At 43.1% G+C, this 16136-nt stretch overlaps 1 protein-coding gene across 3 annotated transcripts in view; it reads left to right on the forward strand.

Moving 5' to 3' along the window:
* The window catches only part of Arvcf (ARVCF delta catenin family member), a 56293-nt gene that overhangs the window by 6140 nt on the left and 34017 nt on the right, over window positions 1-16136 (forward strand). The window lies entirely within an intron of this gene.

Raw genomic sequence — 16136 nt, forward strand, 5'->3', positions numbered from 1 at the left:
GGTTAGCCAGAGCTCAGATGATGGCCCCAGTAATACTCAGGGCATCTTTACTCTGGCGTCCTCCCTCCTTGTCCTTTCTTCCTTCTAGCTTTCTTCCCTCTAGCTCCTTCTCCCCATCTTTTTTTTTTTTTTTTTTTTTTTTTTTTTTTTTTGCCCCTTCTCTGCTTCATTCTCTCCTTTGTCTGTCTGTGTCCTGTTGTTTTTGATTGATTATTCGTGCTTGCTCTGGGTTTTGGAGGCATGATTGGCATCATTTGTACCGTCTCTGCTTTGATCTGGGCCCATTTCATAGATTGGCAAACAAAACCTTGGCTCTGGCTTATGGCTTCCTGTTCTGTTACATCTTAAAGTATGTCTCTGTGAATAGGGGCCCTTGGAGTTACGGTAGATGAGGTCAGTGGCAAGCACCCAGGTGCCCCCCTTGCTCACCCTCAGTCACTTAGCATCTACTCACTGAGCGCTATAGCACCACAAGCTCACGTGCAGCGGAGGAGTTCCCAGCCCTCTGAGGAGATGAATAGGGACAATTGCAAATTTGAGGTTGTGAGATGGGATTCATGGGGTTCCCTGAAGAGGGAGAGCGGTGCAAGGCCCTTCACACAAGGAAACCAGCCTTCTGCCCCCTCTCAGAAGTCTGCCTGGTGGTGCCTGACACCAGTGTTCCCCTGAGGGATTGATGGGTTTTTTAGCCCATTAGCTCAAGTCTTTAAATATTAACAATACCAATTCTCTGCTCACACTCTGCCTCTTGCACAATTACATTTTTGTTTGCGGCAGGTTGGTTTTTTTTTTTTTTTTTTTTTTTTTTTTTTTTTTTTTTTGAGACAGGGTTTCTCTGTGTAGCCCTGGCTGTCCTGGAACTCACTCTGTAGACCAGGCTAGCCTCGAACTCAGAAATCCACCTGCCTCTGCCTCCCAAGTGCTGGGATTAAAGGCATGCGCCACCACTGCCCGGCCTGTTTGCGGCAGTTTTTAATGATCAAAATTTTCATACTTACTGAAAACCATGGACCTGTTTTCCCTTTCTAGGGTTACTCTAGCACTCTGTGCTGTCCACCCTCCCCGGCGTGTGGCTGTGTGTCTTCCACTAGGTGCTGCTACTTTAGGCTTTGACACTCAAGATTTAATCTGCCTTGAATTTATTTTTGACATGACTGCAAAGTGAAGGTTTAATTTTGTTTATCCTATTACACCTGAATTGTTTCTTTCCTAGTATCTTTTGTCAGTAAAAATGGGAAACGTACTTATCTGGCAGAGGAGACACGATCAGGAAGGTGCTTTCACAAGGGTGAGGCTCCTCCCTTGTACTTGCAAGGACTGACCCCTGTTGCTTTCCCCAGTTCATGAAATCAGCTGCCTAATTCTTAGCTCCCTTTTTAGTAAAGGGGGACTGTGTTCACATTAAAAGGGTATGGTGTGTGTGTGTGTGTGTGTGTGTGTGTGTGTGTGTGTATGCATGTGCATGTTTCTGTGACTTCTAGGGTTCAGATTTGCTGCCACTAGTGACAAATTCAGTACCTAGATAGTACTCATGGCTTTCACTAAAAAGACCAAGTATTGGAGGCAGGGATGATGGCTCAACAGGTAAGAGTGCTTTGCTTGCTGCTCAAGTGTGAAGACCTGAGTTCAAATCCTCATCTTAGTTTTAAAAAGTTGGACATAGCCGGGCAGTGGTGGTGCACGCTTTTAATCCCAGCACTTGGGAGGCAGAGGCAGGCGGATTTCTGAGTTTGAGGCCAGCCTTGTCTACAGAGTGAATTCCAGGACAGCCAAGGTTATACAGAGAAACCCTGTCTCGAAAAAAAAAAAAAAAAAAGTTGGACATATTTACATGCTTGCCCCTGTGACCCCAGAACTTTGGTGGACAGAGACAAGAGGATCATCAACCTAGCTCCAGGGTCAGTGAGAGACCTGCCTCACTAGAGTAAGACAGAGAGCAATAGGCCAGGACACGAGGTATCCGCTGGCTCTGTACATGCATATATGGATACACGCACACACATATATATCACTTTTGGAGACAGGGTCTCATATGTAGCTTTAGCTGGCTTAGAACATGCTGTGTAGACCAGACTGACCTCAAATTCATGAAATCCATCCGGCTCTGCCTCCTTAATGCTTAGATTAAAGGTGTGTGCTACCTTGCTTGGATTGTATATATATTCTTATAGATGCCCACTGATCCTCTGTATGTTCCCTTCCCTCGCATCTCTGTGGATATCTTGGGGCTGGTGCCACTTGAGCAAGCTTCCATACTTGTGGCACACATGGCGACTGTTGACTGACTACAGGACCTGATTCCTGCTGTGGTGAGGTCTATTCCAGTGTTGGTGTTGACTAGTGACATTGCTAGAGCTTCCGGGTCTGAATACCCAACCCTAAAGTGAGTGTCGGGTCGTCCTGGTGGCAGTGTGTGTGGCTCTTCAGTTGGAGGGCCCTTGCCCAGGCAGCTCTGTTCTGCTATGAGTGATCACTGTGCCCATCCTGTGGGTGATGGCTCTGGAATCCTGATAATCACAGGTTGCAGGCATTTCTAGGCTGAACACTCAAGTAGCTCCAGCGTGTGTCTCAGCCCCAGGGCTGGGTGTGGTCAGTCAGCCTGGCTGCCTCACAAGAACGTTGCCTACATGACTGAAGAGCCCAGCTCAAGCTGACCATCCGCCTGTGTCACATGTGATAGCTATTGTTGATTGTCAGTTTGACTACATCTGTGATTAACTAAAACCCAAAATGGTTGGGCACACTGTTGAGGAATTTTTGTTGTTGTTCTGTGTGGTTTTGTTTAGTGTTCTGTGTTGTTGGATTTTTTTTTTTGTTTGTTTGTTTAGTTTGGTTAATTTGATCATTTGAAGTGGAAAGATCCACTTCTAATCTGAATCTTTGAGGTGGGAAGACCCACCTTTAATCTGGGCCATACCTCCTGCTGGAAGCCTATATAAGGACATGGAAGAGGAAGCTATCTATTTTTGCCTGCTTCCTCCTACCCTCCCTAGCAAATCCACTCCTCTACTGGCATTAGAACCTACATCTTCAGGATTCTGGTGCATACTAAAGACCAGCTGAGCGATCCAGTGCACTGAATAATCACTAAACTCTTGGACCTTCTGTTCATAGTCAGCCATTGTTGGATTAGCTAGACCCCAGCCTGTAAGCCGTTCTAATAAATCATACACACACACACACACACACACACACAGAGGATACAGGGGAGAGGATCTTGATTCAGTCTATGAGTTCTGTTACTCTAGAGAACTCTTAATACACAGTTATGCTGGTCAGCTTTAATTCTTGACTTAACACAACTTAGAATCACCAGGGAAGAGAGTGTTAATGAGGAATTGTCTACATTAGGAGCCTGTGGGCATGTCTGTGGAGGGTTGTCTTAATTGATATGGGAAGACCGTGTCCACTGGGGGTGGCACCATTCTGTAGGCAGGGTGTCCTGGACTGCATGAGATTGATGAGGTGTCTGAGATGGAGCTGAGCAAGCGAGCGAGCGATTGGTCATGCACACTCCCGTTCCCGACTGTGGATGTGGGTGAGCTAGCTGCTTCATGGTCCTGCTACTTCTCCCTCCGAGATGCTGGCACTAACTGTATGTGACACCAAGCCAGACAATCTACATTGCTTTTTCTCAGAGCATTTTATGACAGCAACAGGTAAGAAACAGATTGACACCATGGACTATTCTTGCAGAGGACTCAAGTGTAGTTCCCAGCATCCGTGTCAGGTGGCTAACAACCATATACAACTCTAGGTCCAGGGGATATGATGCCCATCCTGGACTCCAACACACATGTTAAAATAAATCTTTAAAAAAAAAAAAAAAAATCCAGGCTGGAAAGATGGCTCAGCAGTTAAGAGCACAGACTGTTCTTCCAGAGGTTCTGAGTTCAATTCCCAGCAACCACATGGTAGCTCACAACCATCTGTAATGGGATCTAATGCCCTCTTCTGGTGTGAAGACAGCAATAGTGTAATCGCATACATGAAATAAATCCTTAAAAAAAAAAAATCCATGTGTGGTCAGGCATGGTGATTTATACTTACAGTCCTAGTGTTTAAGAGGCAGACACAAGAGGTTGCTGCAAGTCCAGGCCAGCCTGGGCTACAGAGTGAGCCCCATCTCAGGAATAAGAACAAATTCCTGTGTATCAGGGTTTCCTTCCTTTTGTTTTATTTTATAGACAGGTTCCAGACACATAGTGCATATGCCCAACCCTCTTGAGCACTGAGATTGTAGGTCTGAGCCACCATGCCTGGCTTTCTTCCTTTATAAGGCCAAATAATATTCTGTAGCCCACAGATGGACTCCTTCACCATTGTGTACCTGGATTGATTCTCTGCTTCCTTTCCCTGGCAGTTACAAATAATACTTCTATAAAACTGAGTGAGTGTCCAGTGTGTCTTCAAAAGCTGCTTTCAGGTCTTTATAACCTGGTCACTCTCCCATCACCCTGATGACATCATGACCAGTAACTTACAGCTGGAGAGTTTATTTGGGCTTAGTGTTATAGAGGTAGAAGGCATGGCGCAGGAGCAGGAAGCTGAGAAATCACACTTCCACAAACAGGAAGAACAGGAAGCCTAGTGTGAGTCAGAAGTGCTGTGAGGCTAGGAAATCTGGAAGGCCACCCCCCCTCACCCCTCCACCCCTCAACCCCCCCACCCCACCCCTACTCCCATCCCCAGTGATGTACTTCCCAACAAAGCCACACCACCGGTAACCTCCCCAAGCAATGCCACCAACTGCGTACCACCAACTGCAGGCCAAGTGTTCACATATGTGAGCCTATGGGGCCATTCAAACCACCACAGAGCCCTACAAGTTTTAGGATTGCTGGAACACATAATTACTTTTAAACTTTTTTTTGGTTTGTTTGTTTGGTTGGTTGGTTTTTTTTTTGTTTTTTTTTTTTTTTTTGGTTTTTTGAGACAGGGTTTCTCTGTGTAGTCCTGGCTGTCCTGGAACTCACTCTGTAGACCAGGCTGGCCTTGAACTCAGAAATCTGCCTGCCTCTGCCTCCCAAGTGCTGGGATTAAAGGCGTGTGCCACCACCGCCTGGCTTAAACATTTTTTTAATCAGAAACTTTATATCCACAGTGGCTGCAGTACTAACAGTGCACAGGCTTCTAATTTGTCCAAACTTTGTCAACAGTATTATTATTTAAAAAAAAAAATATTGCCCTATGTCCTTTGGGAGTAGCTGTCCTTAAGGGTGTAAACTGTAGTACATTGTGTTTTATATTTGTAGCTCTAATGATTGGGAATGGTTAGTATTTTTTTATGTTTGTTGATTATTTGTGTATCTTCTTTGAAGATGTATTTATACATTTACATATCCAATTCTTGCTAATTTTTAAAAATTAGGTTATTTGTTTTGAGTTTTTTCTTCATGAATTTTAGTTATTTTTATATCATGCATTATCCAAATATCAAATACATGACTTGGCCCTGTCTTTCAGCAAACAGACTTTCTCAGTGTTTTTGGGGGTTTTTGTTTTGTTTTTAAAAGATTTTTAAAATTTTTTAAAAAGATTTTACTTTATAATTTTGTAAAATACTGATTTTTATTTTGTGTATATGAGTGTTTTGCCTGCATGTATACTGGTTCACCTCGTGTGTGCCTACAGAGACCGGAACAGTGTGTAGTATCTCCTGAAACCAAAAGTTGCCCAGGTGCTTGCTGGGAACTGCACTCAGTTCCTCTGGAGAGCAGTCTGTGCTCTGACCCACTGAGCCATCTCTTTAGTACCAAATTGTTATTTATTTTATTATTATCGTTTGTTTGTTTTCTGACACAGGGTCTCACTTTGTAACCCTGGCTGGCCTAAAACTCACTTGTAGACTCATCTGGCTTTGAACTCTCAGAGATCTACTGGCCTCAGCTTGTTTTGTGCTAGCATTTAAATAATGGGGCTCCACCGTGTCCAGCTAAGACTACCTAACCATCTTTCCATCCCCAGTTTGTTTGTTTGTTTCGTTTTAAAAGCTTTTATTTATTTATTTATTTATTTATTTATTTAATTTATATGAGTACACTGTAGCTGTCTTCTTCAGACACACCAGAAGAGGGCATTGAATTCCATTGCAGATGGTTGAGAGCCACCATGTGATTGCTGGGAATTGAACTCAGGACCTCTGGAAGAGCAGTCAGAGTCACCTCTCTAGCCCCCATCCACAGTTTCTTGGTTGTTGTTTTGTTTTGTTTTTTGTTTTTTTGAGATAGAGTTTGTTGTAACCTGGATTGACCTTGCATTTGAAGTGTGGCTGAGGCTGGCCTTGAACTCCTTTCATAGCCTGACAAATACTGCAGTTACAGGCAGTGTGTCCTCAGGCCTGGCTTACACAGATGTTTTTAATTGTCTGTTTGGTTGGTTGATTGGGTTCTTGCTAGGGATTGAAGCCAGGCCCTTGCTTATGCAAAACAAATGCTCTACCCTTGTTTTTACCTGCTGCCCGATGTTTTTAATTCTGAACTCATCTATTTTATTATCTTGTTGCCAGTGACTTTGGCATCTTATCTAGAAATGCCAAATCCAGTGTCATGAAACTTTTCCTCTAGGTTTTACAGTGTCAAGTGTTTCTCTTTTTAGGTTTCTGATTTGTTTGGAGGGTACAGATACATCTAGTCTACAGACTATACCCAGGATCTAATTGAATCCTATGGAAGGATTTAATTTCATTCCATATGCTGTCTGCTTCCTCCAGCCCTATCACAGTTGAGAAGGCTCTCCTCACTGAGTGGTCTTGTTACTACCCCTGTTGAAAGTTATTTGACTGCCTACGTGAGAGCGGCTTCCCGAGCTGCGTGTCCTGCACCACTGAATAGTGTGTGTAGATCATGTGACTGCATACAGGAGAGCTGCTTCCCGAGCTCTGTGTCCCTTGCCGTTGAATGGTGGTGTGTATCTGTGTTTATGCTGTGACCCCATAGTTTTGATTCTATCCCTTTGTAAAAATGTTTTTAGTTTGTTCATTTGATGTTTGAGATAAGGTCTCACTCTTCAGCCCTGGCTGTCCTTGAACTCACAGAGATCCTCCTGTCCCTGACTCCTGAGTGCTTGGATCACAGGCTTGTGCCACCATGCCCAGCTTGTAAAAACATTTTGAAGACATAAGTCTTCAAAATAATAAGCCTCCTCCATCTTTGTTCTTTTCAAGACTGTTGTGGGTCTTTGGGCTCCTCTGAGATCCTAGTGAATCTTTTGATACATGTCATTGAGACTGAAATACAGGAACTACTTTGCTCTGGTATAAGCAGTAATGAGGTCTTTTAGGGCTGGCAAGATGGCTAAGTGGGTAAAGGCTCCTGCCACTAAGCCTAACCTGAGACCACCCTGCTCCCGGGCCCACATGGTGGAAGAGAAGAATCAACTCCCCCTAGTTGTCCTCTGACCGCCACACATGTGCCATTTGTATTTGTATCTTCAGTGTACAAATCCTGTATTTATGTATTTACTGCTGCTGCTCCTGCTGATTTTGCGATGGGGTCTCGTAACCCAGGCTGGTCTGGATCTTGATATGTGACTAAGAATGACTCTGAACTCCTGATCTTCCTGCCTCTTCTTGGAGGGTTGGAATTACAACCATGCCTCACCGTGGTTGGTATTTACTGAAACCAGGGCTTAATGCCTACTAGGCAGACATTCTGTTGAGCTACATCTCTTGTGTCACTATGAGGTTTATTATTACTATTGGTGCTATTTTGAATGGCAGATTTTATGAGCATTGTGCTAGGGCGCAAACCCAGGTTTTATACAAGCCAGACAAGCACTCTACTACTACATTAGGTAGTAGGGCTTTTTGGTTTTTGTTGAGATAAGTTTTCACCTTGTTACTCAGTATGGAGTCAGGCTGGCTTTGAACTCAGGATACACTTGTCATAACCTCCCTTGGGATTACAGAATGTGCTACCACTTGGTTGTAAATGGATTGGGTTTTATGTTTTCTGTTTGGATTCTTTGTAATTACAAAGCTGCTTTTTCTATGCTGACTCACATTTTATGACTTTGCTGATTTTGTTTTTACTGCTGATGTGTTCACATATGTAGAGTCTTTAGGGCCTTTTATGCCCAATTTCTTGTTTTGCTTTGTTTTAGGGTCTCACTATGTAGCTCTTGCTGTCCTGGAACTCACAGAGATCGCCTCCTGAGTGCTGGGATTAAAGGTGTGCATGACCATGCCAGGCCTTATTCTTATTTCTTGTCTAATTGCTTTGTCTAGGAGCTCTACTACTGTGTTGAATTTCCATACTGTGTTGAATTTTTGCTTTGTTTTGCTAAGTAGCACTGACTGGCCTCTCTCTTTGTTTTGCTAAGTAGTACTCACAGGCTAGTCTCAAATTTGCAGCAATCTCCCTGTCTCAGCTTTCCACATACGGAGATTACAGGCATGTACCATTGGAACGTAAGGGAAAGCTTTCTTTTTATTCACCAAATAAGTATGTTTACCAAGCTGGTCTTGGTGGTGCGCACCTTTGATCCCAGCACTTAGGAGGCAGAGACAGTAGGATCTCTGGGAGAGTGAGGCCTGCTGGGTCTACAAATCAATTTTCAGGACAGCCAGGGATACATAGAAAAACTCTGTCTCAAAAACCAAAACAGCAGCAACAACAAAAAGTGTGTTTACTATGTGCCTTCTGTATGTAGCTTTTGTCAAGATTTAAATTTAAAGTAGGCAATTTAAAGTAGGCAAGAGTTTACTCTTGCCTAGTTTAAATGGTTTTTTGTTTTTTTTATATTTTTTTTTTATTTTTTATAATTTTTTTTTTTTTTTTTTTTTTTGGTTTTTCGAGACAGGGTTTCTCTGTGTAGCCCTGGCTGTCCTGGAACTCACTCTGTAGACCAGGCTGGCCTTGAACTCAGAAATCTGCCTGCCTCTGTCTCCCAAGTGCTGGGATTAAAGGCATGTGCCACCACTGCCCTGCGAATGTTTTGTTTTATCATAAAAGGATGCTAAGTTTTGTCAAATTTTCTATATTCATTTTTTCTTAGAATTATTTATTTTATGTATAGGCGTATACTGTAACTGTCTTCAGGCACACCAGAAGAAGGCATCAGATCCCATTACAGATGGTTGTGAGTCACCATGTGGTTGCTGGGAACGGAACTCAGGACCTCTGGAAGAGCAGTGAGTGCTCTTAACCACTGAGCCATCTCTCCAGCCCCTTCTGTATTCATTTACATGGTTTTTTATTCCCCTTAATTTCCTTTGATTAATGTATTAATGTGGTATATTGATGGTTGATATTTTAGTGATAGATTGAATATAATGACTCTTATATATTAGACCATCATTGAATCCCGATGCTGCATAGTTTGAAGTTATAATCCTCCTTATGTGTTGCTGAATTAAAGCCCTTTGCTTCAGGATTCACTGGTTATATAGACCTGTAGTTTTCTTCTCTCCCAGTGTCTTTGTCTGTGTTTACTGTCAAGATGGTAGCACATCATGAGTCTGGCAATACATTTTATTTTCTGGGAAGAGTTGGAGCAAGAGTAGTGTTAGTTTCTGAGTGTTTAAATGTTAAGTAGAATTAACCAGTGAAGCCATCTGGCTCTGGAGTGTTTCCTGTTAGTTCTTTGATTACTGATTGGCCCCTTTCTGATTACACAGATCTACAGTATTTTCCTCTTATCCCCAGTCTTTGCAACCAGTGGTTGACCTTGGTTCAGAAATGTTAAATGGAAAATTCTAGAAAGAATTCATCTCATGTAGCCATCACATGACTTATCACAAAGAAAGTGGATACAGTACAACATACCAAGAGATAGATGCACCACCATCGATGATTTTTGTCTCGTGGTGTTCTGATTGCTGTGTTTCTTATCAGTGATTGTCATGCCTTGTTGCATGTATTTTATAAGTGTAACTTTGCGATAGGTAGGTATGTATAGGAAAAAGCATAGTCTTACTGCTTCTTGCAGGAATTTCAGAGCTAGCTTTGAACAATAGTGAGGTAATATAGAAGCAGCTGGGAGCTTCTGATAAAATGCATGGCTAACCAGCTTCCCCTGGGGAGTGGAGTGAGACCCCATGATCAGAAGAAGCTGAAGCACGGTACAGGGACCCCCCCCTCAGGCCCAGTGGAACCACCAGGCAATGCCTCCCCACCTCCCCTCTCTCACACTCTAGTGCAGGTAACTGAAACAACAGTGAAGCAAAGGGTTCACACATAATCTTCTATCACACAACAAAGATTCTGCATGTAAGAGCTATAGTGGCTTCACTAGAAAACCCCTAAGAGTGTTAAACACTGAGCAAGGAGGCAGTGTACCAAATTAATATAAAAAAGCAGTAGCGTGATTATACCAGTGGGGAATCACACAAAAGAGGAGGAAATCAGGAAACAGTCCCATTCACAGTAGTCTCAAAAACAAAAAAATTTACAAGAAACCTACCCAAGAACTGAAAGACTTATACAAAAGCTTTGAAACCTGGAAGAAAGGGCAGAGGAAGCCATCATCAGAAGATGTAGGAGAGGCGGCTGATGACTGAGGTCAATCCCCAGGATGCACATGGGAGGAGAGAACTGATTCCTACAAGTTGTTTTCTTTTCTTTTCTTTTCTTTTCTTTTCTTTTCTTTTCTTTTTAAGATTTATTTATTTATTTATTTATTTAATGTTGCTAGAAAAGATCATCAGATCCCGTTACAGATGGTTGTGAGCCACCATGTGGTTGCTGGGAATTGAACTCAGGACCTCTGGAAGAGCAGTCAGTGCTCTAAACCACTGAGCCATCTCTCCAGCCCCCATAAGTTGTTTTCATACACACAAAAGTAAGTAGGGAAAAATGTGGAGAGACTTTTCATACTCATAGCTTGGAAGAATTAACACTGTGAAGATCCTATCAAAAGCAATCTGCAACTTCAGTGCACTCATTAAACTCCCCCATGCTGTTTCACAGACAGAACAATCTTAAAAATTCATATAAAAGCACAAAAGATCCTGGATAACAAAAACAATCCTGAGCAAAAAGAACATTGCTGGAGTATTGCAATCCCTGATCCCGTCTTACATTACAGAGTAACAAATCAGCATAGTAGCAGCACAGAAACACACATGTAAACCAGTGGAGCATAATAGAGGATCCAGGATGCAAGTCCTTATACCTACAGTCGCATGATTTTTTGACAAAGATAAAAAAAAATACACATTGAAGAAATGGTATTCTTTTCAACAAATGGCGGCTGGGAACACTGTCCAGATGTAGAAGAATGGGACTAGAACTGTGTCTCTCTGCACTCCATGGAGCAAAGACACAGATTTTTGTATGTGTATGGATATTTTGCTTGCATGTATATCTGTGAACCATGTATGTGCCTGGCCTAGTGCTTGTGGAGGTCAGAAGAGAACATTGGATTCCCTAGGACTGGAGTTACTCACAGTTGTGAGCCACTGTGGGTGCTAGGAATCAAACCAAGATCCTCTGGAAGAGCAGCTGGTGTACATACCCATTGGCTGAGCACCTGAGCCTGACTGAGCACAGATGGTAATGTAAGATCTGAAATGGGAACACTGGAGGGAAGCATGGAAGCACTGAGGGTGTGGCCATAGGCCTTCGTGGGTGTGGGCATGGGCTGGCCTTGCTGAGCTCTCCCATGTATGGCCAACAGTCAACACATGGGGACTCTGTGAAGTTAAAGTGACTTCTGTACAGCAGATGATACAATGATCTATTGAAGGGGCAGCTCTACACGACACAGCTAGAATCCAGAATCTAAAAAGAATTCCAAAAAATCAAATAGAACTGTGATAGCTCTTCTTAGTGGTCTACCTGTCTACATCTGGAACTAACTAAAACCCAAGTGACTGGGTATAACTGTGAGAGATTTTTCTTGATGAAATCATTTGAGGTGGGAAGATCCACTTTTTTTGTTGTTGTTTTTTGTTGTTGTTGTTGTTGTTGTTGGGTTTTTTGGTTTTTTGTTTTGGTTTTTTCAAGACAGGGTTTCTCTGTGTCCTGGCTGTCCTGGAACTCACTCTGTAGACCAGGCTGGCCTCGAACTCAGAAATCCACCTGCCTCTGCCTCCCAAGTGCTGGGATTAAAGGCAAAGGCGTGTGCCACCACTGCCCGGGCGAAGATCCACTTTTTATCTGGGCCACACCTGCTGGCATCCTGTATAAAGGACATGGTAGAAGGGAACTCTTGCTGTCTGCCTGCCTGGCATCTCAGCCCCTGCAAATCCATTCCTTCACTAGCACAAAAGCCTAATTCTTTGAGATTCTAACATATACTGAAAAGCAGTTAAGATTTCCAACCCCGCCGGGCAGTGGTGGCGCACGCCTTTGCCTTTAAGTGCAGCACTTGGGAGGCAGAGGCAGGCGGATTTCTGAGTTTGAGGCCAGCCTGGTCTACAGAATGAGTTCCAGGACAGCCAGGACTACACAGAGAAACCCTGTTTCAAAAAACAAAACAAAACAAAACAAAAACTAAAAAAAAAAAAAAAGAAAGAAAAGAAAAAGAAAAAGATTTCCAACCTCATGGACTAAACAACTACTGGATTCTTGGACTTTCCTCTGGAAATATTCATAATAGTGAACCACAGCTTGTAAGCCACCTTAATAAATCCCATTTATAGTTTTTCTATCAATTCTTTTTCTCTAGAGAACCCTGACTAATAAAATATCAAATAAAATCTATTCTGAACAATATCCATTAAAAATAGCTTGAACAAATCCCAGCCTAACAGAAACCAGTGCGGCCTTTCCCGTACATCTCAGCTATACTTGTTGCTAGACACTTACCCGAGACTCTCTCCACCACAGAGGCGTTTGCTCATCCATGTCTGTTGCTGCTCTCTTCATCACATCAAGGAAATAAAATCAGAATGGATAATGAAAATGTAGTATTACACACAGGGAATTATAGTCAGATACAAAAAGAAACTGAAACTGGCAGGAAAATGGATAGAACTAGAAAATATATTAAATGAGGTCTTTTAAACTTAAAAATAACTACAGCATGAAAATTTACAATCAAGGTACTTTGGATTTTGGAAATGTAGGGACAGATAAACATATGCAAATCAATAAATACAATATATCAAATAAGTGGGAGTGTTTGTAGAATTCAGGAAACTAGAAGTGGGTCCTTGACACACAGATAAAGATAGTCGGGAGTGTAGTGTGACCTGGGTGACACGAAAATGGAGGCTCTCGGGCACAGGAGGAAGGAGCATCCAAAACTAAGAATGAGTGGCACAGCCGTGAGAGAATCTGGTTCTCGGTAAGAATGAGTGGAACAGCCGTGAGAGAGTCTGGTTCTCGGTAAGAATGTGTGGAACAGCCGTGAGAGAGTCTGGTTCTCGGTAAGAATGAGTGGAACGGCCGTGAGAGAGTCTGGTTCTCGGTAAGAATGAGTGGAACAGCCATGAGAGAGTCTGGTTCTTGGTAAGAATGAGTGGAACAGCTGTGAGAGAATCTGGTTCTTGGTAAGCTAGTAATGGAAAAAGAACATGTGTGAGTGGAGGTACCCTCGTGGGTGAATAAAGTTGCTCTCAGAGGCCGTAGGCTGTTAAATGACAATCTTAGAGCCGGAACTGAACCTCCTCCTTAAAAATTGTTGCCCAAGAAAGCCCCTGAGACAGTTGCCACAGCTAGACCTTAGACACCATTGCTGAGAACAGTACTGGCTCTGACTTCAGGACACAGAGAAGTGGAGATGGGAGATTGGAACTAAGATGGAAGCTGACTCCCCAGTGGCCAGCCCTCACAGAGACAGAAGAATTGTCATCAATAGCTGTTGTGATGGCTAATATTGGTCAATAACTCAACCACATCTCTAAACTTCAAACTCTGCATCTCCATATCTGATGTCAACGCGCTCTTGAGATCTCCAACTTCTTTCATCATTGTTGACTGCAACACACTACTTTCTCCTGGGCTGGTTCCACTCCCCCGTAGCAGCTTTCCTCAGCAGATAGCCCACAGCTCTGGCATCTCTAACATCTTAGGGTCTTCAAGGCAACTTCAGTGTTATAGCTTCTTGTTCCAATGTCTGGGATCCACACATGATCTTCTGGGCTTGGGTCACTCACTTCTCCAGCTCTGCCCTCTGTAGCAACCATAGGCTCAGGTTGACTCCACTCCACTGCTGCTGCTGTTCTTGGTGGTCATCCTATGGTACTGGCTTTTTCAATACACTGGGGTCTTCTACTGCAACTAGCTTCACCTATAGCCTCTCATAGGCTACCTTCATGGTGCCAAGCCTCAGCTTCTTTGCATGTCCCTTCAGTCCTGAGCCATCAGCTGCAACTGAAGCTGCACCTTCACCAGTGGTCTCTGACAGTGCCAAGCCTCAGCTGCTCTCCATGACTCCTTCATGCCTTCAAAACCAGAACCATCTGGGTGACTCTTACACATTACCAAATCCAGTTGCAGCATAAGGTTCAACCTTGATTATTTCTGGAACACAAACAACTTCTTTGTACTTTCAGAAAACACTTCCCAAAAGATTTCACCTTAGTGATGCTGGTCTCTTCTTAACCACCACTAATTTCTTAGCTCCAGCTACCAGCATCAATTGTCCAGTAGTCCCTTCTATTCTTGACTCTAAAGCCATAGCCACATGGCCAAAGCTGCCAAGTTCTGCTGCTTGCTAGGGCTGGAACATGGCTGGCCTCCTATTACATTATCACCAGCTTTCTGTTTTCAGTGATTTCATTCACTGCCTAAGCTTGGCTGTCTGGAACTTGGTCTGTAGGCTGACCTTGAACTCAGAGATCTGTATGGATCTGTCTCCTGAATGCTTGGATTAATGGTGTGTACCATCACACCTGGACTTAAGTTTTTCTTCACCCAGAACTTGCTCTGTCCCAGGCTGGCCTTGCACTCAGAAATATGCATGTTTTTTGTCTCCTGGGACTGAAGGTGTGTACCACTATGCCTGGCCCTAAGCTATTCATGACCACAGTGCCTCAAGATTTGAATCAAAAGCCCATGTCATCCAGCCTCAAGATCTGGATCACAGGTGTGGCTTCCATATATGGACTGTAGTTCATTCCAAATAAAAGTCCAAATGAAAACAATAACCAGGTCATAATAACATCTAGCGTGATCTAACTATCCCTTGTTCAACTGCAAACATAGTATCTTTAGCTGGGTAGGATCTTGTCCAGAGGTCACCACTCCCTTAATTCCATGAACTATCCTTCAACACAGGATTCAGCTCCATTGCATGTCCTGGTGTCCCTTTACTCTTTGAACCATACATCTTATATTTTCACTTTCTAAGCTTGCTACACTTGATCAAAACGTTCCTCATAAGAGTGAATCACAGGACAATGTCTAAACTTGGTTGATCTGAGATTTCCTTTGTCAGTGCAATGAATCTGAATCTCTTCTCCAAAATATCACAAGAATAATCTCTAGGCAACATACTAAAATTCTCCTCTGAAACCTCTTGAGCTAAGCCTCAAATCACCTTGAATACCACTGTCTTCCCTGTTCCTACTAAGGTGGCCCATTGAGCTTTCTAAAGTTCCAAAATCTACATTCCTCCAAACAAAAGTATGGTCAGGTGTATTACATCAATACCTCACTCCTGGTACCAACTTCTGTCTTAGGGTTTCCATTGCTGTGAAGAGATACCATGACCAAGGCAACTCTTGTTAAAAAAGAAAAAACATTTAATTGAGCATGGCTCACTGTTACAGAGGTTTAGTCCATTATTGTCGTGGTGGGAAGCATGGCAGCATGCAGACAGGCATGGTGCTAGAGGAGCTGGGAGTTCTACATCTTGATTCAAAGGCAGCAGCCGGAGACTACTGTGTCTCACATCAGGCAGAACTTGAGCATATATATATATATTACCTCAAAGCTCTGCCTCCACAGTGACACACCTCCTTCAAGGCCATACTTCTCAATATTGCCACTCCCTAGGCAAGCATATTCAAACTACCACAGAAGGTTTTGCTTTTTGCCTGCTTGCCTTCACTCTTGCTGGCAAGTTTTCTATCCTGTTGCTGAAGTGCTACTTTGCTGGTATTAGAACATAATTCTTCAAGATTCCAAGTGAAACTGGTAAGACCAGTATCTCTCAAGGACTCCTCTAGGACTCCAACACTCAGAGACATCTAACACATCCAACTACTGGATTCTTGGCCTTCTAAAAGATAGCTATTGTTGAAC

The sequence above is a fragment of the Arvicanthis niloticus genome, chromosome 12 (assembly GCF_011762505.2).
Source record: "Arvicanthis niloticus isolate mArvNil1 chromosome 12, mArvNil1.pat.X, whole genome shotgun sequence".
Classification (NCBI taxonomy): Eukaryota; Metazoa; Chordata; class Mammalia; order Rodentia; family Muridae; genus Arvicanthis; species Arvicanthis niloticus.